The sequence below is a fragment of the Megachile rotundata genome, chromosome 1, assembly GCF_050947335.1.
Source record: "Megachile rotundata isolate GNS110a chromosome 1, iyMegRotu1, whole genome shotgun sequence".
Taxonomy (NCBI): domain Eukaryota; kingdom Metazoa; phylum Arthropoda; class Insecta; order Hymenoptera; family Megachilidae; genus Megachile; species Megachile rotundata.
In genome coordinates this window covers 24,140,877-24,157,504 of record NC_134983.1, presented here as the reverse complement: position 1 = coordinate 24,157,504, position 16,628 = coordinate 24,140,877, and the positions used below count along the sequence as shown (strand labels likewise).

The 16,628-nt window shown below is 40.6% G+C and overlaps 1 protein-coding gene and 1 long non-coding RNA gene across 13 annotated transcripts in view; one reads left to right on the top strand and one right to left on the bottom strand.

Moving 5' to 3' along the window:
• The window catches only part of LOC100875666 (uncharacterized), a 90,311-nt gene that overhangs the window by 46,352 nt on the left and 27,331 nt on the right, over nt 1-16,628 (top strand). For 4 of the 7 annotated variants that reach the window (XM_076538688.1, XM_076538691.1, XM_076538684.1 and 1 more), the window contains one exon: nt 1,004-1,165. The gene's annotated coding sequence lies outside the window, so the exon portion shown is untranslated. Of the gene's footprint in view, nt 1-1,003; nt 1,166-15,927; nt 16,042-16,628 lie in introns of those variants that run through there. The other 3 variants (XM_076538703.1, XM_076538700.1, XM_076538708.1) reach the window with 2 other exon arrangements.
• Nucleotides 6,796-15,930, bottom strand: LOC143265598 (uncharacterized). 6 transcript variants are annotated; one of them, XR_013040239.1, is made up of 7 exons: nt 15,609-15,930; nt 10,954-11,210; nt 10,011-10,817; nt 8,781-9,900; nt 8,612-8,679; nt 8,463-8,535; nt 6,796-7,769 (listed from the first exon to the last, which is right to left on the bottom strand). It is a non-coding gene; the product is annotated as an uncharacterized LOC143265598 (long non-coding RNA). The 6 variants fall into 6 exon arrangements; XR_013040237.1 differs by having other exon boundaries at nt 8,463-8,679; nt 8,781-9,911; nt 10,011-10,076; nt 10,553-10,817; nt 15,609-15,926; XR_013040235.1 differs by having other exon boundaries at nt 8,463-8,679; nt 10,011-10,076; nt 10,553-10,817; nt 15,609-15,926.

Genomic DNA, 16,628 nt, shown 5'->3' with positions numbered 1-16,628 from the left:
CGTACCTCTACCACCCAACTATTATAATAGTCCACATTTTCGATCCATCAGAAAATGTACGTATCACTGGTCCGTACACATCGCGGATAGGAGCATTAGGAGTTTAATGAGCACCGTCGAATCGGTCCGATCCGCTTGCTGTAACCGAAGGGGATTAAGGGAAGAGACCATAAAGCGTGGATCTGTCATCGAAGATAGCCGGCATTTTACAAAGTATAAGCTCCCATCGACGTTAGCCGCAGGTGCTACACAGAAGGCAGTCCACAGGTAGATACGGTGGCCGCCTGATTGGCTTGCTCGGAACGGGGTACCATCCTACGGTTTAGCGACGGTTAGCGTGCCGGCCAAAGAGAAGGCGGTCGTTGTTAACTTGTGACTGTCTCTCTCTCGTCAGACCTCGAACATACGTTTTACTCTCGCGAGCGACGGGAAGAGAAGGAACAAAGATAGACCCGGTACAGTTCGAGCATAGTAAATCCCGTTGGCCCGATACCTAACCGACACACGATCAGGCCTGTAGTGTAGACCGGGCGAGCTTTGCCGGCCGAGCTAACTCGTTCAGCTCGACGCGTGTATTTCCGTTCCGTTACGTTTACGCTCGCCAATGCGCGTACACAGCCTCTCCGCTCGGTTTCGCTTCACTAACTCGCCGCTGCCAGCTTCAGTCGAAACTTCGCCAACGCGATGCACCGCTCTTAACAGCGCCGTTCCGCGCGCGTTGTGTTTTCCTCGCGAGAGTCGTCTTTCGATAGCGAGCTGCCGGACGCCGAAGATCGTCCGAGCGAGTGAAACGTGTCGTGTTCGCGCGTTCTGTACCCCGCGATGTGTACTATTACTCGGTCGGGTCCGAAGGTGTAAATCATAGTACAATGTTTGGAGAATCGTTCGAAGGCTGTGCGGTTGGAGAGAGAAGCCCGAAGCCCAAGAACTAGAGCCAATATTGGCTCCGATGTGTTTGGCTGGACTAGTTGAAGACGAGTTGAACGTACATTGGATGTTTCAGCAGGTGGAAAACGGGACGGCATGGACTAGCCGCGAGGGTCGTGAAAACCCTTGGAAGGGAAAAGGGCATCCCCTCCCTCCGCCCTGCTACCGTCGCGACACTCCGCGACGCTGCTACGCCGTCGCAACGCAACCACCTCTTCGTCCTTGCTTCAGCCGGAAGGTGAGTGACCAATTTCTTTCGTCCTGAGTTTCTCCTTCGGTTCTTCTTACTTTTCTTTCTTATTCGAAGCAACCAGTATGCGCGCGGATGTGCGAGTATGCCATTTTCTACTTTGCAGGGTCGAAGAACGTTCATTCTTCCAGTTTCTACTATTATAGTGGTTAAATTGCAACCTCAAAGAGATTCAACACTTACTGACTAGCCTTTTTCATAAAGAAAGATGGTATCAATTTATATAGTTAACAAGATTTTATAAAGCGAAATATTGTAAAAAAAGTCGCATAGTAAGCAGAAGTCGGGAACGAGCCGTTTTACTCGGTCCACGAACACGTATCGCGTAAGAAGGGAAGAAATCTCTTGTCACGTTTGGAAGAGACGGTCGTCGTAATCCAGAGATTAACGGTCGAACACGTACACGTCGGTGTCGTCGGGTTCTCTCTTCGGTTTAACGCGATCCACGGGGCTTTGTTTTATCATCGGCTATCAGCGGCCATATTTCAACAACGTTGGCCGTATGATCTTCATTAGGAGCCCGGAATTCCCTCCACGGAGAGGCAATTTCATTAAACGTTGACTCGGTCGAAAGGAAACCGTGCAGGAACTATCAAACCTTGTACAGTTCGTTTCGCCTTCCTTCTTTTTACGATCGCGCAACGCTGCACGCATGTTCAGCATCATTTTGCTCTTTTCCACGCACCTACCTATGTACTATGCTATATAGAACTGGTCATCGTCCTGTTGCACGTGGGACTTCGAGGTGTGACTATCGGGATGGGAAGTGTGCGTGGATGCAATAGATCGCGCGGGTTATAGTAAGATCACGTGATATACATATAGTTGAGCACTATAAGATCAAGTGATGCATGGTTGAGTAGATTAGATCTCGAGATGTATGGCTATACGCTATAAGATCACATGATATATGGTTATACACCGTTAGATCACATGATGTACGGTTATACACTGTTAAATCACTTGATGTATGGTTATATGTAACATCATGTGGTGTGCATTGTAATGTTACGTGATACATAACTATACAATGTAACATGATGCATGGTTATGCACTGTTAAATCAGGTAGTGTATAGTTATATACTGTTAGATCACTTGATAGATCGTATGCATGTACTAGGTGGTCATGTGTTATCTCACCACGTGTTTGATCGTTACACGGTTGATCACCACGCGTCATATTATTAAGCTCGATATCTTCACGCGTTAAATTTCTATGCATTGTATAATTAGCCGCTGAATACCTACACGTTGCATAATCACGCGTTGAATATCTACGCGTTGAATTTCCTCGCATTATTCCAGACATTGTATTCTAAAATATTGGAAAGTAGTTAAAAAGATTTTAACTTCCAATATGTATACATGTCAAAAGAGTTAGAGTAACTTGTGGGAGGATATCATATTTTTTGAAAGCATGTCAGGGTTGCAAGTGCAATGTATGCGTGTTCCTCGAGGTTAGGTTAGATGGTGTCTGGATATTCGAATCCTATAGTGCACACTCGTGGGTTCGCACCAAATCGTGTTTCTTGGAAGTGGGGATGCCCGGTGAAAGGAACAGCCAAAGGAGGTAGAACTGAACAGAACGGATCGAAAGCGGGAGAACGCCATTATCCGACGGCGGCCATTCTCTTCTCAACAAGAATCTCCCAATCTTCAAAAATCTGTCGGTGATTTCTCAAAATTAATCTTATGTTTCGATATGATCAGCCAAATAGTAATAAGTATTAGTAGTAGTAAGTTTTAGTGATTAATATGTCGCGATGCTGAAAATTGTTAAAAATTAGGAGATTTGTATTTGACACTCCATTATAAATCTAAGAAAGCTTATTTGACATGAAAAATCAAGAGAACCTTGCTTTTGTTATCTAAAATTTGACCAGCCAAGAACCCGGTCATACTATACACTCCCCGTTGAATAATCCAAAAAGTAGAGAGGAAATAACTGGCGATATAAAGCAACGCTGTAAAAACGCGGCTGGTCATACACAGAATATAATACATACGCATCAGAGTATCCATTTTTCTCGTACGAACAGAAACACAACGTGTCATAACCGCCTACCCATTCAACCACCCCTTTTTTCCATCCACTATTTCTCTCTTCCCAGGGGTTCTCGGTTATCCAACCTCGTCCCGCGTCCCATTTTTATTCAAATTCATCGGAGAGCTTCTCCGACGATGGCCGAGGGAGAGCTAGGCAGTTCACCAGTTTTACAGGCCAACATCCTCCGTCTCTTTTTCGCTTGCACCGCCAGCGTTCACCTTTCTCCCCTCGTTTTCCATAAATTCTGAATTTTATTTAGTCCACACGGTTGCAGCTTCGCCGCTTTGCGTCTTTATCCCCACACGAGAACCGGTTCAACCGTTGGTCCAATCCGATCCACGGAACAACGGGTCATCCTCGACTGGCTCGTGGGTTCAAGAACACCGAGACTGTGATTCGAGGATTCCTTCGATGCAAGCAATTTTTATTGCAATTCGAAACTGATGCTGAATAATGATTATCTTCGTTGCCTGCGGTTAAGTGTTGCTGCAGGGAAATTCTAAAGGGTACGGGTTTGGTACGATCGGCTGACATATAAAATTGGGTGAGCATAAGAGGTCATATAACATATGGCAATATAATGCGATATTGTACGTTCGGGTGGACAATGTGTGACGATATAACGCGTTATCTAACGTAACGCCATTATAGTAATGCAATGACATAATTGTTTATTCATATAACATATAATATTTCGTATACATTCATATATTTATTTCGAATAGAGTCTTCAAAGAAGAGAGAATCGCACGTGTGCGGTAAAAGACGCTGTGTTACCGGGTTGCCCACGTACTCTGCAACTTGAGCCAGCCATTTTGAATTCCAACTTGCTCTCTGCAGCTTGCTCGGTAGAGAGAGAGAACAAGAGACGAAGGAAAGAAGAGAAAGAGTCGGTGGATACGGTGTCCTCGTCTTATTTTTCAGATGTCAAAGGACCGAGGCCACGAGGCAATATTGTTGATAGTTGATGTTGCAGCCATATTCCAATGCTCGGCTGCCGCGCTCTCCTCTTGGCGGGAGATTCCCTTTTTTTTACTTCGTCTTCTTTCTTTTTCTGCCTGCCGAGTTTCTCGAATCCCTCCACGTTACAGGCCTGCCCTCGACGGAACGTTTGCTTCTTCGATTACTTCCAAACTTTTTTCTTTTATTGCTCAAATATTAAATTCTCGATTTATTCTTTCTCGACGTTTGGAATTGCTAATTAAATCGATTGTGTTCCTCGCTGTTGGAACCTCTACTTCTCCTTTTTTTATATTAAATTCTAACTATCCAACAGCCTACAGATAGAATTCTCTTTCGATGCATATGGTTCCGATTCTTAAAACTTTTAGTGTGTCTCAGCAAAATCCAGAACAAACGGATTCGGAAGCCAGAACTCGAGGTGTGACGCAAGTGGCCAATAATAAAATCATCCTGCGTTGTCCGTGTCTCGAAATACCGTTTGTCGGACAGTTGGAAACGCCAGGCAGTTGGATCGTAGAAATTCAGAGACAAGCGTAAACGTTGAAACGTTTGATCGTGTTGAGGACGATGGATAACGTTTCCCGTTAGATGGCTAGTCTAATGGCAGACACACGCCATAGAGAAACGGAGAAGGTTGTTTTACCTCGATGGTCGCCAGAGGTGTTGGATGTCTTCCGTTTAATGGCGGCTACGATTTGGACGAGGAGATAGAGAGCAGCCAGCCTCCAACGGCGTTCCTCCACTTAATCAACCGTACGACCTGCAATATTCATAACTTAGCCAGGGTATAATGTCGTAAAGCTTATCCCGTGTCCCTGTGTTTTTACGGAACCATCTGGAATTTATTCGAATTCTCTTCTCGAGCTTCGCCATTTTTGATCACATCTCTGCGTGTTTTCTCATTTCATCGGTATATTATCATTACAATACTGTTAATTCCGTCACTATTTTCTACGACATGATGCTTTTAGTTTAATCAATGATTGGCCATAGAATCTGTAGGAACTTGTCTTTATCGTTTAAATGTTTTGCAATAAGTATTTTGACATCGTTGCTGAAATCCTTCATCCTCAACCGGTTAGAACCTCTCTAAATGGTTCAAAGGCGGATCAAAACGAATCGTAAATTACATTGGTGAATTAGAAATAATTTATGCACATTTATGGTTGTGCAAAAAGCTAGGAGTAACGATCAATTACGAGGAAACTGACGCGGAAAAATTCGAACCGCTGATTAACGAACCGCTTGAACGTTTAACAAGCAAAGTGAGTGCGCAGTAATAAGCTAATCCTCGAGGATCATGCACACATGTGAACAGCGAATAAATTGTACAGCTTATTAGACGAGAAACTTGCGGCAGAAAAATGCAACGAAGAAGTTGGGTCGAAGTTTTTCAGGGGTAATTTACTTCTTGGGCAAAGTGAGGCTGTAGGCGACTCAATCGCCATCTTGTACTGAAGAAGAATCAAACTAATCGAATATCACAATTTTAATTTCGTGAGATCGAATTTCGCGGTCTACCATTATGCAAAATGGCGATAGGTTACTACATTAGCGAGGGCGTATCGACTCGCTCTGTAACTTTTGCTTACATTATTGAAATTTTTGGTGAATTGTCCACTGGTACCGATCGCGATATGGTAGCATGGTGGAAAGCATGCAGCAACCACACGAGGCCGTGTGTTTTCGAGCCGTTACAGATTATTTATTCAACGAGAATAGACTTCTATATCAACTTCCTATGTTTGGGATCGGGTGCGCGCGCATAAAACCGGCGGATCGGCCGGGTGATACGTAAACGCGGCATTTTACGAGCGACGACAAGTTTACGCGATTCGCTCGTTATCCGCGCACCTTTCCACGTCTCCGATCTTCATTAATGTTTCAAGTGGTTCGCTAAATTAGACGAAAGCTGTGGCCAGTGATTCTTGTCCCCACAAATGCGATTTATTTCCTTCCATTTTGTTTAGGTTACCTGGAATTTATTTTATTCGATGATAGTTATGAATGGTAACGGTACTGGATTACTACTTGCCATTGCACTAGACTACGAATAGGTGATATCTGTATACCAGTGGACCCGCAAGAAGCAAAGGGTTGTACTCAGCATCCATATTGAAATTAGATAAGCTTAGTGGATATTATCGTACGAAAGCTCCGAGTCGTGAATTTGAACCAAAGAAGCCTCAAATGACTATAGCGAGTACTAAAGAAGCTCGAAATCACCTCTTCGCGTCGAAAATCATATTCTAATAGTTTTCTTAATAGTTCTCGGGTCTCCTAGCTATCTTCCCACGAAATTACGAAATAAATAGGAACATCAGCTTTGCTCGCTCGTGAGTGTAAATATACGGAATTTATGTTCATACAGTGCAGTAAAAATCTTGATTTACACCGGACTCTGTCCAAGACTAGATTGGAACGCGAATATTTGAGACCAGCTGTTTCTTTGAAGAAGATTTAATGATATTCCAGCTCTGCATCGTGATTGGACCATTAGTTAAATAGTGTCGCACGGGGTCAATTGACACAGAAGGAATGGCGCTGTGGTTTAATGATCTCACCAACTCGAGACATTCTCCTGGTCAGTTTAAATGCGTGAAATGTGACGAGGTCGAATCAGGTCGGTGTTTTATTTCAAACTCTTTTCAAAGCTCATTAAACAGTTTTACGGTAATTTCGTGTTTAAAATAAACGGAAAATGGACGCGATTCGTCTAACAAATTGAAAACCTGATGCTACTCTTCGAGTTGATGATTTCAGCTCGTGTCGAGTCGGCTGTCGTTTATTATATTTAGCTCCCAACTTATTTCAGACTTTTATATTTTCATTCATCATTCGTCGATAGAGATAAATAACGTAAAAGTAGAGGTACAGAGAAATGAAATTGTCATAAATGTAGCAATAGATCTACTCAAGTGTTTTATAAGTTACAGATTTTATATAAATTTAAAAGTATAGATCGTAATTAACTGTTTGAAATTTAGTTTAATCAAATATCGAATAGCTCAAGAAGGAGCTTGATAAAATACCGAGTAATACAAACCATATCTTCACAAGATATTGAATAACTACCCTTGTATTAAATGCTCCAAGAAACGAAAACAAAAACAAAAATATGACAGAAAATACCCTTAAAGAAAATAGAATAAATTTGAACCTAATTCCGATAATAGCATCCATCCAAGAACTCCATACGCTCGAACGATCGCGTTAACAGTCCAACATTTTTATTCCCATCGGGTTTTTCTTTCTTTTATTTGTCTACTCTAGGAGTTTCGTTTGTTTACGTCTACCGACTGAAATTTATGAAGCAGCCTATTTTCTCCGCCAGGAAAATAACTTTTCATCTTCTCGGAACAGGCCACCCACTTATTTATATTACCTCACCCTTTCGATGTTTCTCAGACATCGTAATACGAGTAATGAAACGAGGGGTTGTTTTTTATTTCGATCGACTTTATCGACGGGTCCCTCTTTTTCTACCTTATCGGTTCTGGGTCAATAATCTTCCGTAAAGCTTCGTACGATGGCGCCACCATCGAACGCCACTTCGAACCCCCTATTTTAACTTTGTACCCTGAAAAATTTTAGATGATCAACAATTTCTTAAAAATTTACTGAATAATATATATTTGCTTAGATTATTTTATAAGCGTAATTAGATCAATGAAGTATTAGTTCTATATTATTAATTAAATCAATATTACATCACTCTGTGACAATTTCAAAACCCTAATCTTAATAAAAGGGATGACATCTAAAGATTGATTGTCATAAACTTAAAACTTAAAAATCATAATTCGTGTTATACAAACATTCAGGTTATTTTGACTCATATTTCTGTTAGGCTATTAATAATTAATTAGTAACGAATTGTACTCGATTTAGAGGGTGTGGCAGTCGATGTTTTAAACAATCCTTGAACTAACAGCGTTTTCTCTGATCTTTCGACTACGATCGAGTAAACTTTCGCGAGCGGTACAGCTGAACAGCAAATGTAGCGATCTAAACACGAATTCCCGGTATGTAAACGCAGACTTTCCTACGGTCTGATGCAATGAATCTCACGTATAAAAAGCATGCTGCTGGACTATTCGAGAATCCTGTTTATTCGCGAACGAGAAAGAAAAAAAGATTGTAGAGGAGCGAGATCATTTTGCACGAGCTACTTCAACTTCAAACTATTCGCGTTCATCTTCAATTATTATTTGGGTTACATTATTTTACAATTAATTTATCAACAATACTGATTATTTAATATTTTTCTTACCTATATGTACAGTATGGTGATGTAAATATCAGTTGTTGCGAGAATTATTAGATTGTTGTATACTCTGTATACTCTGAAATTGTTTGATGACTTAAAAGTAGCATCAAATTGTACTAATTTAGGGCTTGAAGCTTAACGAAAATTCTTACATTAGTTCTCCAGTTATGTTTCCAATATAAAATTGCTGTTCGATAATTTCAGCAAGTAATTATCGACTCTGAAAAACAGAAAGTTTGATATAATATAATTTGATGAAATAAAGGTACAAGAATGAATTTGAATATGAATTTTGAAAAAATAAGTGTATGGTTCGATTACCATTTTGGAAGAGTCACGGTGCCAGGGCCTTAAAGGCACTAAATTTAAAACGACCTCGTTTCGACAGCTCTCTTTTATTTAACACGGCGCTCCTTCATCTCGAGATATTCCGTCTGGCAAAGCGTTCTTCTCCATCGCGAACGCCGACGCGTATCGCGATACAATACGCTTTTTATAATATCCCGCTTCGTGTGGGCGGAAATGATTTGCGCGTGTCTGCGTGTACAGCTTATATGCTAAACCAGTTCAAAGTGTACCTAGTCTTTGATGAGTTCAAATATTCGATGGAAGCTTCAAGAAGACAAATCTAACCTCTGATGTTATAGAAGTTCTGGATAATATTATAATTCTAAAGAAATTTCAACTAATACTACAACAAATACTCCCAAAATAATACCATACTAATAATATTACAATTCTATAGAAATATCTTGTGAGCAATTTATAAGATGACTCCCTCAAAAACAAAGTGGATGAATTCGACCAAAGTCAGCGTTAGAACAGAATCGTGTCGAGGAGGCAATATAAATTTATCACGTCCGCCCCTAAATCTTATTTCCGAGGAATTCCAACAACAATATCGCAAAAAAGCTGGTCTAGCCAATTTACAGTCCCACTCGGTTCGGCGAGAGTCGAAGAATTCTATGAAATCCGGCGTTAGAAGAGTGGCGTGTCGAGGAGAAGCCAGAATAATCGAGCGTGCTCGTATAAAATCCTTATCTAAATTCTTGGCTGGATCGTGAGGCGAGATACAGGCGAAAAAAGGGAAAAGGGGCGGACGTCTGGAAAGTAGACGTTTTACTTCCAAGATGGACGGGAAGCGTGGAATGGGGGAAACGAGGAAACAGAGGGAAAACCGAGCGACGAGGAAGATGGTGTCTGGTGTGGGTGGTGGATCTCCAGGGCTCTGCAGATAGCTGGGGTGGAACTGGCTGACTCTCATTAAGCTAAATTGTCTCCGAGGATCAGCTTCCTTAATTACTTAGCCTGCTCCGTCCTGCTTTTTCCTCCGCTGTCTGCCTTTTTATTCCCGCATACTCTTCTGGATACAAATTTTATCCCCGAGACTGCTTCTGAATATGAATATCATCCTGTCGGACATTTTACTAAATTCCGGTGTCTGAAATTGAACTATAGTTAAAAAATATAAAATAAATACAATTTAATATAATTAAAATGCAATTTGAGTGAATACGCAAGTATGCAAAAATAATAATAATTTTATGTTACATTTTCTTGTTGATAATTTTCATCCTGTTTGGAGAAATATTGTTGCAAGAACCTTGGTGTCGTTATCTGAAATAAATGATTGGTTAAATAAAACTTGAAAATGAAGAAATTGCATTCAACTATGCAAATACAAAAAAATATTAAAACAACGTATTTTTGTTAAGAAAAAAATCTGTACTATATGAAGCGTTGAACACCGTCCGAAAGCGATTTTCCTGGAAAGACGAGACGCTTAGCTTTTCCATCGAAACATAAAACCGCTTTCTCGTCGGCGCGCAAAATTGGATGCACCAGGGTTCACCTTTCAGCCAGTAGAAAGGGAGGAGGGGTTGGTGAAATGGAAATAGGGTGGGGAACAGCGGTGTCGGCGAGGGTAAGGGGGGTTGATAAGAGGTGGAGTGTCGGTAACGATTGGGGAGAGCCGGCTCTAAATATGCTAATACCCCCTCGACGTAGGGTAATGAGTTCCTCGCGCCACCATCCGACTGCTATGCATATATATTCAGCCATAAACACAACTTAGATTACTATATGTAACGTACCAACCGCCGCAGGGTGCACGACTTATTGCTACCTTCTTCGTCTTCTCTTTTGTCCTTGCCACGAAACGCGACAACCTCTTCCCGTGATTTGCGTTCGAAGGGAAACGGATCGCGTATTCTTTTTTGCCCGACACCGCAGGCATACTGTGACCGAGGTTTTCAAATCGTTTCTTCCTTCTTGTTGTATCTTGTAATAGTATGACTACCGTCTACGTGTAGCAATATAACACGAGCGATGCATATTTTGCTTATAACTCGTTCATTACTGTAAAAAGGAAGTCAGAATTAATATTTATATTTTCTTCTTTAACCTACTTCCAGTTATATTTTCTTCAACGAATGTCTTTACACGAACAGAAGAAATAAAAGAGTAGATGAAATTCAAGTTGAACAGTACTTACATCGTAAAATTATTAGCAGCGAAATCTGTGTGCACGTCGTTGAAAACATAGGGCACGAAAACGACTCACGTAATTTCCGCAGACTTGCAGCTCTATTCCTATATCCGGCCCGCCATCTGTATCCCGTGCTTCGTCCTCCATCCCATTTTCAATTTCCACCACGTTTCCCGTTTCCTGTTTCTGGCCTGCTCGACCTCGCTTTCATCATGGTGGACGCCTCGTTTCATCGACCCTGGACGCTCTCTGCAAGGACATCCCTTTCACGAACAGGAAAAATCGTCACTAGCTGCTACACATACTTTTTATTTTGGTTACGTTAATTGGAACTAACATATTTCCAAATCCTGAAATCTCTACATTACGAAATCTTTGTTTCCAAGTTCCTACAGTCTCTAATCTTCATATCTCCAAATTGTCAAATTTCTTATTTCGCAAATCCCCACATTCTCCAGAATTTCTTCATTCTCGTGTCCTCAATGACCCCAAAAGACCGTCTCGAGTTTCATCGGGAAAGAAACGAACGCGTGGCGTCAAACAAAATGGCAGCGTTCGTTCGCGACCGAAATGGACTTAGGCTATCTAAGCCGCGTTACCGGTCTCTTTTAATGCAGGTTAAAGAGGAATAAATCCGTGAACGACACGGAACGATGGAGGCTCGAAGAGAGTCAGGGACACGAGGCGCGTGGCCTGCGCCGACGACGGATCACGATGCCTCAGGAAAAACTAGACTAGGCGTTTTTATGGGCCATCAAATTACGCCGACCACCTCATAAAATGTTTAAGCGGGCTTCTGTGCAAGAAGCTCAACCGGTGAATGGGCTAATGTCCTTTGGCAAAAGTGCATCGTTCAGTTGTACCTGTGTCCTTACAATTCTTCTTTCACCTGTCCTTTATTCGGTCATGGAAATTTCGAACTTCTTGCGATCAAGTGGGGTACTTTATCCTCAAGTAGAAATTTTGGACTGTAACCCTTTGATTGTGGTGCACATAGCCTCATTGCAGGATGAAAGGGATGAAGGATATTAGAAGTTCTCTGAATCTTAAATTTCTGAAATTTTGATAACCTCAAATACCCAAATTTTCAGACTTTCCAGGACCATTCGATTATACGTTGTACATGTCGATGAGGCTATTAGCAAAATTAAGGAAAAAGTGCTAGTTACGCCAATGCTTAAGCTCTCAGATAAACCAGAAGATTAAGGGAATAAAACCGAAGGTTACATTGTATCTGGGAGTCTACAGCGCAGAGGACTTCACCATGGTAGCAATCGCGTTAGCCATAATAAATTTCACGGTTGACAGAGGAATTCGAATCGAGCAACCAATAGCCATTCTGAATAAGTCGTCTAACAAGAACGGATCTCAACAAAGAAGCTAATTCGCGAGGCCGGTTGAAACCCTTTCCATTTTGCGACCAGGTCCAGCCCGGATCCCAGAACATTATATTCTTTACGACCAATTAGTAGATCCAGAAACACATCTACGCCATTCGCGATAGCAACCGAAGAAGAAGCGAGGAGAGAGGAGAAGCTGAAATGGGTAGGGGAAGTCTCGTTTGGTAGAAGACCAACGGACCAATTCTGAATTGACTTTGGGGCCTCCTGTGGCAAAATTAAGAAGCTTTGGTCGATCCTTGTTTGACCCGTGATGCTTCGTGAGGGAGAGACAAGAATAGTACTCATTTTGAGTACTCAAAAATATTTTATAAAGAATTTCAGATGAAGAAATAGTATTTTCTTGTTCTTTCCTTTATAAAATTTTTGATATATGATGATGGAGGGTGTGACAGAGATTTTGCAATCAAAACTAAGTAAAGGTTTATGCAGATTTCATTTTTGTATAAACACAAACAAAACATTACGTGCTTCCGTTCGTTAAAAAGTTTCAGAAGTATAAAAAGAAAAAGAAAATGTTTCTTCACGTCAAATGCTTGAAACAACGAAATAATATTTTTTATTTTTATTATCCTTGTCGGTCGTGCACAAAGGGACGCAGGATAAACGAGGATCCGAAGCTTCTGAGTTTCGCCACACGAGGCCCCTAAAGTCAATTCTGAGTTGGCTAGACGGGATACTTGACCATTAAAGAGCGTTCCGGTCCGTGGTCTCACGATCGTCCTCGGTTTTCGAATTTTTGCCCGGCAGCCAAAGGAAAAAAAGAAAGTGGTATGCCGAAAACGGCCGAAATTGAGGTATATATAATCAAGGAGATGGTGGGTGGTCTCGACACGTGAACCTCGTTTAAAATGACCGCCGCGTCGCGTCATGAGAACGTGAACAGGCTTCGTACCGATTTTTATTCCTCTCTTCCTTTTTCTTTCTCTTAGATGTTCATTGGCGTAACCAAGAACGAGTGTGAGACAAAATCGCCTCCTCTTTTTAGCGTGAATTTCATAACTTGTATTTTAATATTTAATATAGAAGAGAACATTTTAATGGAGTTGACTCCAATATTGCTATGAGTGAAAATTGAAAGATAGGTACAATTGTAAATTATATTGATTATATGTCAGTCACAAAGTTGTAGTTCACGTTAATTATAAGGTCTGCAACAAATAAGAACGTTTTCATGTAAGATCGATTCACAGTCCACATGTTCAAAAGAATATCTATAAAGATAAATTTTCTGCAGTACGATGTTTTCGAAAGCGTGATCCGCCCAGTTTCATTATGTCGACTATGTCTATGTTTTTTTCCACGAACAGGCGTGAAACTGGGACGGTATCTCATTAACTGACCGACAAAGTGTCCGATCGAAAAATAACAAAGTAGAAAAGGACATCGCGATTAATTAAGGATCGTCCTGGAACGTCCTTGAACAAACCACAAAGTTATTGAGACGTCCAAAATCTTTAAACCAGACAAATATCCAAACTCCGTTCTCAAGCTAAATTCTCAAATCTCTACATTATGAAACGCAAACATTTCCAAATCCACAAATGTCCGGAAAGCCTAAATTACAGAATCCCCAAATATTCAACCCCTCAATTTGCAAACTCACTAAGTATCAAGGACCATTGAGTCCTTCATCGCCCTTTTCCTTACAAAAGCCACACCGTTTGCAGTGTCCCGTGAATCTTTAGCAAGCGATGCAATTAATATTTCCATGTTTTATCTATGAACATACCGCGGTAAGATACTTTGGTGCACCTGTTTAGGTGGCGGAGTAGTCCTCGCTACCGGCAATTACTTTAACGACGCATATTAATCGGCACAATAAAGCCCGTTACGAGGGTATAATTACAATATTGAATTATGACCGACGTTTATTCTTGTCACGCGATATTAACGGCGCCCCTTTAGTTGCCCACGCGGCTCGTTTACGCGTTCATTCACTGCGTCGCGTCGTGGACACTGGATTAACAAAAGTCAACCAAGAAACTTGTCTTCCTTCCACATCTTCTTCTTATAAGCCTCTCTCTTTTCGCTATTTAGCCACTATTCTTCGACACTATGTCACTGTCATTCCTTGATATCTCTATTTCACTGTCCACCTAACTTGACAAACTGGTACTGACCTCTCCGCTTCTCGCTCGTTTTAGGTAGCTTCATACAAATAAGAATTCGTTAAAGGATTTCAAACATAAAAATAGTACAGGAATACACATACTGTGTATTAATAATTCAGGACAATGTTTAACTCTATTAAAATGTAATTGATAAAGGTAATTGCTGTTTTATATAACTATTATTATATGAAAATATTAAATCAACATATCAAAGCGAAACTGGACCTCTAAATGTCCACAGCTCAACCGTGATCGGAACACACACGTCGATAACGTTTAACCAAAAAGTCCTAAAAGCACTTCCAATTAAAATGAGTCCGTATTAAACACACATGTACGACCTGTAACGATGGTAGCTCCGAAATGATCGTTAATAAAAATAATTCGCAATTGACGAGTGCAAGGTGGATGAAAAGAAGTCTCGCGTGCAAACTCGTTTATAGGACGCGTGCCGGGATGTTCTTGTTCGTTTACGAAATTCCAGCGATGGTTAACCGTTTGTTCTCGGAGGAGGAGGGTGATGGCGGCGATGGCGTTGGTGGTGGCAAATATATTATGCCTCTCGTAAAATTAAGTTTTTACGATCATTTTATGGTCGCGCGCGGTCCGTCGATGCTTAGTACCTATAGGTGTGCATTTCTCGCAGCTGTGCTTTTGCTTTTGCGCGAGACTCGGCTCGTGGCCACGAGTCATCGGTATAAGTACTCTTTACCGGGACATTGTGACCCTTTTGAGACACCTCGTACCTGGACGTCTAATTCGTAACCTAGCGAACGTTTCATTTTTCAATTATCTTGGATACTTGTGGAAATCTCTGATGATCAGTCATTTTTTGAAAATGGAAGACTGTAATGGCACTCCGTTTTTGCAACGATTTGCAACGATTTTATTTATTGTAAGTCTTTGAACATAGACCTAAGGAACTAGAAATCATATTAACCTCTTCAGATTCACTGACAAAATATTGAGTTCTTTTATAAACTGAACAACTAGTAATCATCAATTGTATTATAACATACTATAATTTCTTATAATTGCATTATAACTATAATACATTTCTATGATTGTATTAAAGAAATACTAAATCTTGGACTTTCAGAAACATAAAAATTTGAGGATGTAAACGATAATAATTTATTGTACGTACCAATAGTTTGACATAAAAAAAACGTAGTCAATATGCAGATTTTATAATCACAGACACACGAATACAAGTCACTGTTCATCGAATGAATCACGACAAAATACGATCGAGGCAAACCGTTCGAGCGACGAGGATCAAATGAGAGCGGTTTGAACGAGCGGTCGCTTTTCCCTCTTGGGGTTGCAACTTTCTCTTCGTATGAAAAAATTGTTGGGTTCGATCTACGTGGATTTCACCGAAAATTCCAACCATCGCCCTAAATCAGTGAAAATTCCTCGCTCGTGAAAGTTTCGAACAGATGTCAGTTGTCGGTGAAACGAGACACGGAACGCTTCTTTCTTCTTCGTTCAAATGTGTTGTGATTCATTGTGAAGGTGTTAATACTTATGGATTAAGTGCACAAATAATGTCTGCCAATATAATTATGTGGGAAAAGGTATGCATTTTTATTATACATTTACAGTGTCTTAAAATCGCTTAAAGTAATTAATTAACGAATCAATGCTGTGAAAATTGAAGAATGTGGAAGAATAAAATTGAAGACATTCAGAGATTCAAACATACCAACTACAAATTAGTATGAAACATGAATTACCGAATAAAAATTACAAAAAACAAGTACGAAGTTTATGAAGATAATGTTTAAAAACGATAATACGTTGATGGTCGGAGATTATTTTCCCTCGATTCTACAATACAGTAGATTATTTCAGTTGCTTATTACAAAATGTCTATAGGTGTCATAAATAACATAAAAGTCCTTAAAAGTGCCCAGTAAAACGTGCATTACGAGTTCGTTCGATCCGAAATTCCGAGAATTCTAATTTAACTAAACCAACGCGTGCACTTATAATATACGCTGGTTCATGTTTTTACAGATGCGTGTGAACCTCGCGCAAGGGTGAACACGTGGGTGCTGTGTTTAAAAACGTAATAAAACCATTCTACACCTCTATATTTTACGTCTTCATTGATTTTTTCGGGCAGAATTTTCTGCAGAATTTCCACGGCGTCTAAAATAAA